Raw genomic sequence first — 15,001 nt, forward strand, 5'->3', positions numbered from 1 at the left:
GGTTGATTGGGTCGTGTAGACGATGGGGTAAGCGATCGCTGAGTATCAGGTCATGTAGATGATGGGATGCTCACGTATCATTTAATGTTCACGCGTATTAGACAATCGTTTAGCTCAGCAAGCTTCATCGCTTAGTAACACAAAGTAAATCGTTTACCTATCACCGCGTTAGGCGATCGCCTAAACGATTAGGCTTTGCAGCCTCATTGTCGTCTAAGTGATCGTTTAGCTTTTGCGCCTATCGTCTAGTGCGCACTGGGCGATCGTCTACCTACGATTTTTACTACACGATGGAGTCCTCCTAGCAGTTCAAGACTCGGTTCACCTGTAATAGATAGGGTTATTTCACTTCAAATTTTTGTAAAGGCTCATCCCAGTCAATTAATCCTTAATTTATTACATGCGATGTATGGTTATTATATGTCATATTGTATGCAAATATAGTAAATTCCACCTTAGGTTATGCATTGGTCATGTATCATCTCTTTATTGTAAATATTATAATTTAGATAAGCATGATTTAATTATGTAAGAGTATGCTCATGCATCATATAATATAAGAGTTATATTTATGCATGCATAAAAAGTATTGACATGTATCATCTTTATATTATAATTGTTATAGTATAAGGGTGAATGATAGCATGTTTTCTTGATTATTATGCGTATATATAAAAGCTACGTATAGTAATGACCAGACATTGCATAAAGCATGACACATAGGTTACTTTATAAATTGTTATAAACACCTTGTTGTGCAAAATGTTTTTTTTTTTAGTTGTTTCTTTCTAAAAGTTAAAGAGAAATTAGAACTAAAAGAAATAAGAAAGACATGCATACTCACTTAGGTGTAATTCATGATTTTAAAATGTTTAAAACTTGGATCACATAGATTTAAGATCACAGTTCTAATATGATTAGCAACCCTAAGACTTTAATCTTTTTCATCAGTTTAATAGGATTAAATTGACTAATAAAAGTTTAAAGTGTAGCAAATCTATCTATAAGGGACCTTTTGTCTATGGCGGGTTCTGTCTAGGCTGGGGTATTTAAGTTGACGGAAACATAACACCTCTACCTGGGAACTTACCTGGAAAGGTGAATTAGATAGATTTGATGCATGCATGCAAGTTAAGGACAGTCCATTAAAGCGTTTAAATGTGACTACTTGAACTTGTTCATATTTCATAGACAAACGTTGTTTATGAGTGGGAATTTAAAAAGATGACATAGACTAAAATCAATAGCCAGTTTGTCTAGGTTAATGAACCCCTAGGTAGAATATTTAGTGGGAGGTACTTAGGGCATGAGATGATTCACTTAAAACTTTCACGTTTCTCCTAAATAGTTGATGACATAAAAATGGAATGTTATGCTGTGTTATCATTTATGCACATTACTGATGAAAGAATGAATCATACAAGCTCATGTTCCCGGCGGCGCCATAAAATTGTAACAATAAAATTAGGTTCCTTGTTATGCATGTACTGTGATGATAGATAATGTGCTACAAGCTCATGTCCTCGGCAACGACACCATAAACTTGATGACATAATTTTAGTCTTTATCTTTAAGCATGTGGACAAATATGAATGTGAACGAATGAACAATCCTTTTGCGATAAAGAGAATTTTATGCGATACTACGTCTAAATATATACGTTGTTATGATATGCTCGTAGTATGTGATGTAGTAGTGCGTGTCACAAGTTTCCTTGCGCTGAAACCAAGTATAATTCCAACGCAAGTTTCTCAGAATAATCCAAGATCAAACACAGGGATTGTTTTCGTTAATGCGTTACTTTTGTGATACATGCGACCGGTTTTTACAATGAATAAAGAATTGGGTTTATACAGGAATATAAATTGCGATGAAATGAAATTGCATTGATAAAATAAAATCCTAAACTAATATGATAAAAGATACAAGATACATGATACATGATACTGAGGTCGAGACTGACTGTGAAGTTGTACGAAGATTCGATGTATGCGATGGCAAGTCTTTATGAATGAATTAGAAAGAGGAAAAGCAAATAGTAAAAACAACATAAGTTTGCCAATTACGTTAAAGATACAACTAAGGTTTTGCTTTCCCTTGGCGTACACCTCTCGGTGATCAGCCACGTTCCCATATCTCTATGGTGAAACAGGGATAAACGTGATGAACACAAGGTTGTTTCCATCTCTGGAAATACTTCTTGCTTTAGTTAACGCATTCTTCCAACCTTCTCTCGATAGGCAGAATAACATCTTCACTTCTGCTCTCACATGTGAAGATGTTGTCGAGCATGCTTTAGCTAAACTTAATTATTTCCTTAACACAAATTACTTACTCAATTAATTCTTGTTATTTACCCATGGGATTAAGAATACATCATGGAGAAAATGGATTATGGATGTACAGAAAGAGACAGAGAGATGACAATGGAAATTATCATAACATTTAATACTAAACTTAAGCATCTTATACATGTTGTGAATGAAAGAGTAAAGAAGATGAATATAGATGATGAAATAGAGATTAGAAACGAATACAGAAAGAGTGTCAACGTCTTGACACAGATCCTGAATGGAGGTTTTGCTTGCCGGTGTGTGGAAGTAGTGGAGAGAAAAGCTTCCCTCTCAGGCTTGCTTTCTTTGTAGAATTGACCTTCGCACAGAGCTTCAGCTACGAGGATCAGAAGGATTCTCTGCTCGGAGGCTCACCTCTCGGCCTTATCTCGTGGTTCTCTCGGATCTACTCTGGACAGTCGCTTCAGACCAGTCTCTCTCTCAGAATCAGTATATGCATGTCTCTATGTATTCATGTATGTCTTTCAGTGAATTTTCAAAAGCTATTTATAGGCGAAGCTTGGCTCTTTGACTTTGTGGTCCCCACTGTAAGGTTATGGTAGTTCCTGAAATGGCGAAATGAATATTCCTTCTGTTACGAAATCAACCCGTTAGAAATGCACAATTGAAAGCTGTACACTTGTCAGAATCCTCCACAAATGCGTTGCTCTTTACATCTTTGATCCATCACCGCATGCGATGTTATTTTTTATTACCACATGCGGTTGAAATTGCATTGATCGCTAGAGCTCTTGATCGATTGTCGCATGCACCATCATTGTGTTGATCATCTCTTTGTTCTCGATTGGTGGATGCAATGCGACGAGATGCATTGTTTATTTTATCTTTGAGCCATGAATTCATGTGGTGACTGATCCTGCAAAATAGAAGCTGAAGCATTCTATTCTACCATCGAAATGGTGTTAGTGGGTGTATTAACGAAAATTTATAATTTTCGCATTTCTTAGCCAATTTCTATACTATCGACACAACTTTTCTTTCTTTTTGCCGCAATATCTAAATAAAACAGTATAAATAACTTATATTTCTACAAGTTATCAATAGTCCACACCAAGAGATCTAACCTCGGCCTCGAGGCACCTTTGGCGTGTCCCCCCTAAAGGATGGCAGTTTTGCGTGTTTCTTTATTTGATCTCCTGTAAGAGGATAAGGTAACATAGTCTCTTGTCCTAATCTGCTTCTTCCCTACTATGGGCTCATTAGGGCGGGACTCTAGCACCAAAAGCGAGGGGTCACACTTAAGCAGAATTGTTGAAGGTTAACAGTTCTGGACCGAAAAATGGTGGCTGTTAGGTTTAGTTCCAATAGTTGGTTATGCCTAAAGGTTGAGAATGTCTCATCCCAGCGAAAGGGCATCTGATTACCCCACCGGTGACGTTTGTTCTGCCTCACTGGGGCATCATTGAAAAATAGAAGTCTTTAACTTAAGGTACTTGAAACTGTTTTATAAAACTAATGGGTTAAATGTGGTTTAGCAAAATCTAATAAAGTTATGTTTGTATTTTTAGCAATAACTTTTTCAAAATGGCAACAGTTGATAACTTGTAGAAATACAAGTTATTTATACTGCCTTATCTAGATATTGCGGCCAAAAGAGAATAAATATGCGCTAATTGTATGAAAATTAGCTTCGAAATACAATAATTATGAAATATCGCAATTACACCCGCTAACACCATTAAGATGGAAGAAAAGGAGATTTCTACTCTGTTTTGCAGGAAACCAAGTCACCGCTTGCGATCAAAGCTCAAGACAAACTGACCAACACATCTCTATCACATTGCGCCCGTCAATTCACAATGAAGGGATGATTAACGCAATGACGGTGCAATGCGACAGTCGATCCGGAGCTGACTTTTAACCACATGTAGTAATAAAAATAACATCGCATGCAAACACTCAATCGAAAGATGCAGCTGAGCAACACAAAAGTGGAGGATTGTGACACATGTATGCCTAACAGTTGTGCAGATTTGATGGTCTGATTGTATAATAGAAGGAATAATATCCCTCCATCTTCGGAATTTCCATACCAAAAATGGGGACCACAAGGCCGGAGTCAAAGATCTTCACCTATAAATATCCCATAGAATTCACAGAAAAAAGGATGGCTACTGGATACAGGGCGAATTGATATTAGGTCATTGAGAGAAAGGCTGAGCTGTGTGTTAAATTGAAGAAATCCGGGAAGAAGAAGAGACAAGGCCGAGAGGTGAGTCTCAGTGTTAATCTGCCAGATCCCCGCCGCGAAGCTCTATACTCAGATCCCTGCTACCGGTTGATCAAGCCTGGGAAGGAAGCTCATCCTTCCACACAATCCATCTATTCCGGCAAGCAAATCTCCATCCAAATCGGTGTCGAGACGTTGGCACTTATTTGTATTTGTTTCTATCTCTTTTCATCATTGTATTTCATCTTCTTTACCCCTTCATTCACACACCATGTTATGTGCGAGAGCTCATGGGCAGGAATAGAGACTTAGGAATAAGACCTCTCGATATTTCACATACACATCACATACGTTCTAGGATTAGGCACAACTGTGTGCAGAATGATCGCATAGCTTGTGTAGATTGAGGTTGCCCTTGCGGTCACTCTTAAGAGTTGTGATGAAGACATCCTCACAATTTATCTATTTTTCCATGCATTTACTTCGCGCAATAGTTGCCGTGTCTCTACCTCTCATTCTTATTCCCATTGCTTTGTTTGTTAGTTAGGAGTAGGAGTTGTTTGTAGCTTACAACCCCCATCATTCTTTTATTCATCCGCCGCAAACACATTACCGTATAGCATTTAGTTACAAGTCCCTGAGTTCGACCTCAAATCACCTAAGAAAATTGCGTTTGCATTATACTTGGCGTGAGTGCAAGAAAACTTGTGACGGGAACGCATGGTCATCGCATACATTCGTTAATGCATACTTTCATTCCAACGCATGACCACCGATGCATGAGAATCAACGCATACCTTAAGACATGCATCGCATATTGCGTTTACCAAATTTTCGTCACCAAGTTTTTGGCGCCGTTGTTGGGGACTTGGCAGTTAAATGTTTGTTGAGTTTTGTGTTTTTGCAGGAAACCTTTTTTATCTTGGGAGTATTGTAGCTTGTGCAACCAAGTTGTAAATAATATTGAAGTGTACGTGATGCACCGAAAGCCAATATTGACCCCAGGGTACAAGGGCAATCAGTGGCATGAGCTGAAGGTTGTTCTAAGTGCATGGTGGCCGCATGCGCCCACCAATTGCCGGAAGTTCCAATGGTCAGGACGAGCTTCTTGACCTAAGCAGTTGGGAGTAATCTTCTGCATGGGAGACTCCTTGCGGTGACAACACTCCAATTTCTCCAGGGACATCTTCTACTCTATCTTTACCTTGCTTTCTTAGTTTAGTTTATTTTTATTTTCATTGTTATTTTGGATATGCGGTTGCTTCCTTGGTTGTGGTGCGTTTGCTCCTTGGAGGTGCGACAATAAGTCTCCTCGCTGCGTAGTACAAAATAAGAATTCCTTCCATCCTTCAACGCATGGCTTCGATCACATGAATTTCAAACCATGATCGCATGCGCTATTCCGCCTAAGGTTCTTTTCTTGTTATCTTTTATGCATTATCTTTTTGAAATTCTCTTTTCCCGATTGCATTCCTTTGTGATGCATCTATGATGGTACGTATAATTCACCGCATCTGCTAACTAAGCATCGTAAGGTTCTCCTTAATTTTAATAGCTTCTTCAAATTTTGAAAGTCTTAAGTTTTATTATGTACAAACCTCTGCTCAAATATTTGTTACCGCATTCCTATTGATTTTGTTTTTAGCTTTGTGGTGAGAGCGCTACCAACCTCTAAGTTTAGGGGTGGCAGCGATCTCGGAGAATTGTGTTCATTACATTGCGATCATTTCTAAAATATATATATATATATATATTAAAAATAACAACTCCACTGTCAACACAATGGGGAAACCCATGTTGATAAGAGTTAAGTTGTGAAAGGCACTTATCTGTAATTGGATGTCCGCATGACACACGTGAGGGCAAGACAAAACGAAGATAAGTAGCCAGGATCAACGCATAAGCGCAACTCCTCCGTTCGGCGCAAGCCAAATTAAAGACAAGAGTTGAGTTGAATATGGAACGCAACCAAAGTTGGATGCCCGCATGACACACGTGGGGGTAAGCCAAAATGAAGAGTGTAACCAGGTTCAACGTCGCATTCTAATAAGTAATCGCAAAGTCTTGAATTGTTTTGAACGAACGCATTCTCAAAAGCTAAATGCAAAGTCGCTGTGAATGAATAAAAAGTTTTTAAGTAGAGGCTTGCCGGATTTAAACTTAGAAAAGATCTTTTTGAAAAAGTACTCGAAGTGGAGGAGAGCATTGCGGCCATGGTAAGAGGTATGTGTAAATTATATTTTGAGAGGCTAGTCATCGCAAAGGAAGGCCTGACGGTGAGTTAGAATTTCTTGAGTCTAACGCAAGCTTGAGGATAAGCATGATTCTAAGTTTGGGGGTGTGATGACATGCAGAAATGCACGTCATCTTAGGCCTTTTATTTAGAATTATGAAGGTTGTTAAGCAAAATATGCGACAATTATGTTAGGAATTCATAAGAAAATGAGTTTGCGTCGTTCAGCATTAAGAAACTCGGCTAATCCACTATTATGCATTATTATGCATTAAATTGTCTATCTTTATAGTTAACGCAAAAAACGGACGCAGACGCGGAAGCCGGGCTATCGCATAGATGACCGCATGTGGAGAAATTCTCCATCGCAAAGGCGAACGCATATGATCAACGCATGGGTGTTGTGATAATCGACTGCATGCGTCCATCACGTAGGAGTTTCGATCGTCAAGCGATTGCGGTCATCGTGTAAAAGTTGCGGTAATCAAGAAAATGCAGTCATTGCAAGATTGCGGCTACACGATGATAACCATAATAGAAGGATGAACGCAAGGTTGGTGGAATGGAAGCATCAACACATATCTCAGGAAAATCAAAAGATGATGGTGACATTTCACCTACCACGCCGTTAGCAGCAGAGATTCAGAAAAGGACCAAAATTCCGTGAATGTCAGAATCAGAGCAAGTCTATTAATGTTGTCGGCGATCAAGCTCTATAAATAGAAGCCGTGAGAAAATTTTCAAATCATCCAAGGTTTTCACCCAAGGTTGGGATCCAGGGTTTTCATCCAAGGTTCCCTACCTTCGGGTGGATCCTTGTGATCCAGAATAACGCGTGAGAAGAAAGCTTGAGAGTTCTTCATCTCCTTCATCCATTCAGAGTGACGACCGGAGCCTTCGTCGGAGTTAGATCTCGAGAGAGTCAGCTCCACCGCCCACCCATGGAACCACCGGCAGCCTTGACACAAATATGCTGGAAGCAAGACATTGCTTTCTGATGATTGAAAATTAGATGTCAATTACTCGACAACTGAAATCCGGTGAAACGCAAATGTGATGCGTATTCTTAAAGTATGCGTTGATTATCATGCGTCGGTGGTCATGCGTTGGAATGACTATGCATTAACAAATGTATGCGATGATCATGTGTTCTTGTCATAAGTTTTCTTGTGCTCATGCCAAGTATAACGCAAACGCAAGTTTCTCGGGTGATCTGAGGTCGAACTCAGGGATATGTAGCTAGACGTATGCGGTAATGTGCATGCGGCAGTTGAATAAAAGAATGGATGGAAGGTTTCATGCTAACATTACTCCTACTCCTAAGTAACAGACAATGCAATGAGAATATGGATGAGAGGAAGAGATATGACAACTATTGATAGGAAGTGAATAGATGGAAAAATAGATAAAATGTGGAGATGTCTTCATTGCAATCGTAGATTGACCGCAAGGGCAACCTTAGCCAACGTAAGCTATGCGATCATGCTACACACACTTGAGCCTAATTCTAGGACGTATGCGATGTATACACGATAGTGTTGGGAAGACTATGGCTGCCTAAACCTCCATAACTCACTCACGTGCTCTCGCCACATGAGCGTGATAGCCGCATACCACCGTATCCTATTTTTGGATGCATACAATATCCTATCCGTAGGGTGCATATGCTGTGTAATAACAAACGGAGCTTATTTCTAAGTCTCCATTCTTGCTTAGCAAACCTAATCTAGCCCTTCTGAGCATCGATTCTAACCTAGCTCTCTTGAGTCTTAGGTTCTTTCTTTAGACTCTCTCCTGAGTAGCTCTAAAGGTGCGATGGATGCATACATAAAACAAGGTAACCACATAAACTTGCCTGACGCATGATTATTCCTATCTCTAGTGAACAATAGCTTGCATTGCTTAATGTGACCAACCACTTACCCTCCCAGGTAGTTAGTTGTTGCTGACATTGCTTATAGATAAGCACTGCGTTAGATTCACACTAAGAAATAAGGTTTTCTCACACACTCATGCAACGCACACCTTCCGGTGGTTTGCTACATGCTTCATATCTCTAGTCTACATGATTAAGTATGTGATACTCTAGAAATCTCACTAAGTGATGCAATGAAGTTATGGAAGCTAAGTAAAGAAAGATGGAGATGGAATCAAAGGAAACACATAAATGCATTGAACACATAATGTATTAATTCTTTAATCACAAAATGTAATATAATACAATATAAGAAAAGAAGAGAAAATGAAATGACCGGCTGGGAGCAATAACTTGCTTCCAGCAGATGTGTGTCAAGGCTGCCGGTGGTGACATGGATGGGTGGTGGATCTGACTCTTCCGAGATCTAGCTCCAATCAAAGGCTTCAGTCATCACTCGAAATGGATGAAGGAGATGAAGAACTCTCAAGCTTTCTTCTCATGCATTTTTCTGGATCACAAGGATCCACCCTAAGGTGAACCTCAGGCAAAAACATTGGATGATTTGAAATTCTGCTCATCGACTTCTTTATATAGAGCTTGGATCACCAACAACATTAATGGACTGCTCTGATTCTGACATTCGCGGCACGTTAGTCCTTTTTTGAATCTCTACTTCTAATGGCGTGGTAGGTGAAATGTCACATCATCTTTTGATTTCCTCGAGATATGCGCTGATGTGTTCATTCCACCAACCTTGCGTTGATCCCTCTATTATGTGTTATCGTGTAGCCGTAATCATGCAGTGACCGCATTCGCTTAATATCGCTACTTCTACACGATGACCGCAATCACTTGTCGATCGCAACTCCCATACGATGGACGCATGCGGCTGATTACCGCAACACTCATGCGTTGATCGAACGCATTCGCCTTTGCGATGGAGAGTTTCTCTGCATGCGGTCATCTATGCGGTAGTTCAACTTCCGCGTTTACGTCTACTTCCTGCATTAGCTACAAAAATTGACAATTGAACGCATAATAATGGGTTAACCGAGATTCTTAATGTTGATCGCCGCAAGCTCATTTTCTCATGAATTCCTAACATAATTGCCGCATATTCTACTAAACAGCCCTCATAATTCTAAGTAAAAGGCCTAAGATGACATGTATTTCTGCATGTCATCACACCCCCAAACTTAGAATCAGGCTTGTCCTCAAGCATGCATTATACTCAAGAAATTCTAACTCACCTTCCGGCTTTCCTTTGCGATGACCAGCTTCTCAGAGTATAATTTCCTCATATCTCTGACCATCGCCGCAATGCTCTCTTCTACTTTGGCTGCTTCTTCAAAAAGATCTCTTCTAAGTTTATATCAAGCAAGCCTTTACTCAAAAACTTTTTATTCATTCACTATAACTTTGCGTTTAGCTTTTGAGAATGCATTCGTTCAAAATACTTCAAAAATTTGTGATTACTTATTCAAATGCGGCATTGAACCTGGTCATGCCCTTCGTTTTAGCTTACCCCACGTGTGTCATGCGAGCATCCAACTTCGGTTGCATTCCATATTCCACTCAACTCTTGTCTCACTTGATTTGGCTTGCGCCGACAGAGGAGTTGCACTAATGTGTTGATCCTAGCGACTTACTTTCGTTTTGGCTTGCCCCCACGTGTGTCATGTGAACATCCAACTACGGGTAAGTGCCTTTCACAACTTAACTATTATCAACATGGGTTTCCCCATTGCGTTGACAATGGAGTTATTATTCTAAAAAATTCTCTTTGCTTTTTTTTTTTTTGCATTAATCGCAATGTAATGAACGTAATTCTTCGAGACCACTACCACCCCCAAACTTAGAGGTCGGCAGCATTCTCACCACAAAGCTAAAAACAGAATTACAAGAATGCGATAACAAATGTTTGAGCGAAGGTTTGCACAAAATAAAACTTAAGACTTTCAAAATTTGAAGAAGCTATTAAAGGTAAAGTGAGCTTTGCCAGTGAATTATACATGCCATCATAGAAACATCACAAAGGAGCGCAATCGGGAAAATAGAATTTCAAAAGGATAAGGCATAAAAGATAACAAGAAAAGACCTTAGGCGGAACAACGCATGTGATCATGCATTGAAATCCACATGATCGAAACCATGTGTTGAAGGATGAAAGGACGCATCGAGGAGACTTATTGTTGCACTTGCAAGGAACAATCGCACCATAACCAAGGAAGCAGCCACATATCCAAAATAACAATAAAAATAAAAATAAACTAAAATATGAAAGTAAGATAAAGATAGAGTAGAAGATGTCCCTGGAAAAATTGGAGTGTTGTCATCGCAAGGAGTCTTCCATGCAAGAGATTACTCTCAACTGCTTGGGTCAAGTACCTTGGCCATTGGAACTTCCGGTAATTGTTGGGTGCATGTTGGCCACCATGTGCTTAAAATTACCTTCAGCTCATGCGACTGATTGCCCTTCTACCTTGGGGTCAATATTGGCTTTTGGCGCATCGCCTACACTTTAATATTAGTTGCAACCTGGTCGCACAAGCTACAATACTCCCAAGATAAAAAGGTTGCCAGAGACATAAAACTCAACAAACAATTACCTACCAAGTCCCCAGCAATGACGCCAAAAACTTGATGGCGAGAAATTAGATATCAATTACTCGTCAACTAAAATCTGGTGAAACGCAAATGCGATGCATGTTCTTAAAGTATGCGTTGATTATCATGCGTCAGTGGTCATGCATTGGAATAACTATGCGTTAACAAATGTATGCAATGACCATGCGTTCCTGTCACAAGTTTTCTTGCATTCACGCCCAGTATAATGCAAACGCAAGTTGCTCCGGAGATCCAAGGTCGAACTCAGGCACTTGTACCTAGACATATGCGGTAATGTGCATGCAGTGGTTGAATAAAAGAATGGATGGAAGGTTTCTATGCTAACACTACTCCTACTCCTAAGTAACAGACAACGCAATGAGAATATGGATGAGAGGTAGAGACACGACAACTATTGACAGGAAGTGAATGGATGGAAAAATAGATAAAATGTGGAGATGTCTTCATTGCAACCCGTAGATTGACCACAAGGGCAACCTTAGCCAACGCAAGCTATGCGATCATGCTACACACACTTGAGCCTAATTCTAGGACGTATGCGATGTATATGTGATAGTGTTGGGAAGCCTATGCCTGCCTAAACCTCCATAACCCACTCACGGGCTCTCGCCACATGAGCGTGATAGCTTCATACCACCGTATCCTACTTCTGGACGCATGCAATATCCTATCCATAGGGTGTATACGCTGTGTAATAACAAATGGAGCTTATTCCTAAGTCTCCATTCTTGCTTATGTAAACCTAATCTAGCCCTTCTGAGCATCGATTCTAACCTAGCTCCCTCGAGTCTTAGGTTCTTTCTTTAGACTCTCTCCCAAGTAGCTCTAAAAGTGTGATGGATGCATACATAAAACAAGGTAACCACATAAACTTGCCTGATGCATGATTATTCCTATCTCTAGTGAACAATAGCTTGCATTGCTTAATGTGACCAACCACTTACCCTCCTGGGCAGTTAGTTGTTGCTGACTTTGCTCATAGACAAGCACTGCATTAGCTTCACACTAAGCAAATAAGGTTTTCTCACACACTCACGTAACGCACACCTTCTGGTGGTTTGCTACATGCTTCATATCTCTAGTCCACATGATTAAGTATGCGATACTCTAGCAATCTCACTAAGTGATGCAATGAAGTTATGGAAGCTAAGTAAAGAAAGATGGAGATGGAATCGAAGGAAACACATAAATGCATTGAACACATAATGTATTAATTCCTTAATCACAAAATGTAATACAATACAATATAAGAAAAGAAGAGAAAATGAAATGACTGGGTGGAAGAAATAACTTGCTTCCAGCAGATGTGCGTCAAGGCTGCCGATGGTGCCATGGATTGGCGGTGGAGTTGACTCTCTCGAGATCTAGCTCCAATCGAAGCCTCCGATCGTCACTCGGAATGGATGAAGGAGATGAAGAACTCTCAAGCTTTCTTCTCACGCATTTGTCTGGATCACAAGGATCCACCCTAAGGCGAACCTCAGGCGAAAACCTTGGATGATTTGAAATTTTGCTCATCGCCTTTTTTATATAGAGCTTGGATCACCGACAACATTAATGGACTGCTTTGATTCTGATATTTGCGGCGCATTAGTCCTTTTCTGAATCTCTGCTGCTAACAGCATGGTAGGTGAAATGTCAACATCATCTTTTGATTTCCTCGAGATATGCGTTGATGTGTTCATTCCACCAACCTTGCGTTGATCCCTCTATTATGCGTTATCGTGTAGCCGCAATCATGCAGTGACCACATTCGCTTAATACCATAACTTCTACACGATGACTGCAATCGCTTGTCGAGTGCAACTCTCATGAGATGGATGCATGCGGCTGATTACTGCAACACCCATGCATTGATTGAATGCGTTCGCCTTTACGATGGAGAGTTTCTCCGCATGCAGTCGTCTATGGTAGTCCAGCTTCTGCGTTTACATCCATTTCCTGCATTAGCTACAAAAATAGGCAATTGAATGCATAATAACGGGTTAGCCGAGATTCTTAATACTGATCGCCGCAAGCTCATTTTCTTGTGAATTCCTAATATAATTGTCGCATATTCTGCTTAACAGCCCTTATAATTCTAAATAAAAGACCTAAGATGACATGCATTTCTGCATGTCATCACTTCTAACTGGTCCTTTCATTTTCTCTTCTTTTCTCATATTGTATTGTATTACATTTTGGATTAAGAAATTAATACATCATGTGTTCAATGCATTTCTATATTTCCTTTGATTCCATCTCTATCTTCATTACTTAGTATCCTTAATCTTCATTGCATCACTTAGTGAGACTGTTAGAGTATCGCATACTTAATCATGCGGCTTAGGAATATGAAGCATGTAGCAAACCACCGGGAGGTGTGCGTTGCGTGAGTGTTGTGAGAAAACCTTATTTGCTTAGTGTGAAGTTGTAGCAACGCCTGTCTATAGGCGGACGAAACGCTTGTCTATGAGTAAAGTCAGCAACAACTAACTGCCCGGGAGGGTAAGTGGTTGGTCGCATTAAATAGTGTAAGCTAGTGTTCACTAGAGATAGGAATAATCTTACGTCAGCAAAGTTTATGTGGTTACCTTGTCTTATGAGCGCATCATTCAACATTTAAGCATACTTGAGAGAGTAGTCTAAAAACCAAATCTAAGACTCGAGAGAGCGGATTGGATCATATAAGCAAGAATGGAGAACTTAGAGATGAGCTCCGTTTGCTATTACACAGCATATGCACCCTACGGAGAGGATATTGCATGCATCCAAGAAGTAGGATATAGTTGCGGTATGCGGTCATCTTGTTTATGTGCGAGAGCACATGGGCAAGAATAGAGACTTAGGAATAAGGCCTCTTTACATTTCGTATACACATCACATACGTCCTAGAATTAAGAGTGTGTGTAGAATGATCGCATAGCTTGCGTTGACTAAGGTTGCCCTTGCGATCACTCTTAAGAGTTACGATGAAGACATCCTCACATTTTATCTATTTTTCCATGCATTTATTTTGCGTCAATAGTTGCCGTGTCTCTACCTCTCATTCTTATTCTCATTGCTTTGTCTGTTAGTTAGGAGTAGGAGTAGTTTGTAGCTTACAACCCCTATCATTCTTTTATTCATCTGTCGCAAACACATTACCGCATAGCATTTAGTTACAAGTCCCTGAGTTCGACCTCAGATCACTCGAGAAACTTGCGTTCGTGTTATACTTGGCGTGAACACAAGAAAACTTGTGACAGGAACGCATGGTCATCGCATACATTTATTAACATATAGTTTCATTCCAACGCATGACCACCGACGCATGAGAATCAACGCATACCTTAAGACATGCATCGCATATTGCGTTCACCAAATTTTCGTCACCAAGTTTTTGGATGAAATAAAAAGCAATGCTAAAGTAAATTGCGGTGATAAAATAAGATGCGGTAATAAAATAAGGTGCAGGAAAAAAATAATATGCAGTAATAAATAAGATGCAGTAATAAATAATGTGTTGTAATAAATAAGTAAATAAACAAATTGAGAACTGGCTGTAAAGGTGTGCAAGTATCTGATGCATACGGTGGCAAGTCTTGTGAAATGTGTTAGAAAGAGAATGGGTTGGGGGAAAGGACATCGCAAGTTCGTCAATCCTGTAGAGGACATGACTAAGGTTCCGTTTTCCCTTGGCTTACATCTCTCAGTGATCGGCCGCGTTCCTATATGTC

Source organism: Benincasa hispida, chromosome 12, assembly GCF_027475165.1.
Source record: "Benincasa hispida cultivar pf3 chromosome 12, pf3_genome.v1.1, whole genome shotgun sequence".
Classification (NCBI taxonomy): Eukaryota; Viridiplantae; Streptophyta; class Magnoliopsida; order Cucurbitales; family Cucurbitaceae; genus Benincasa; species Benincasa hispida.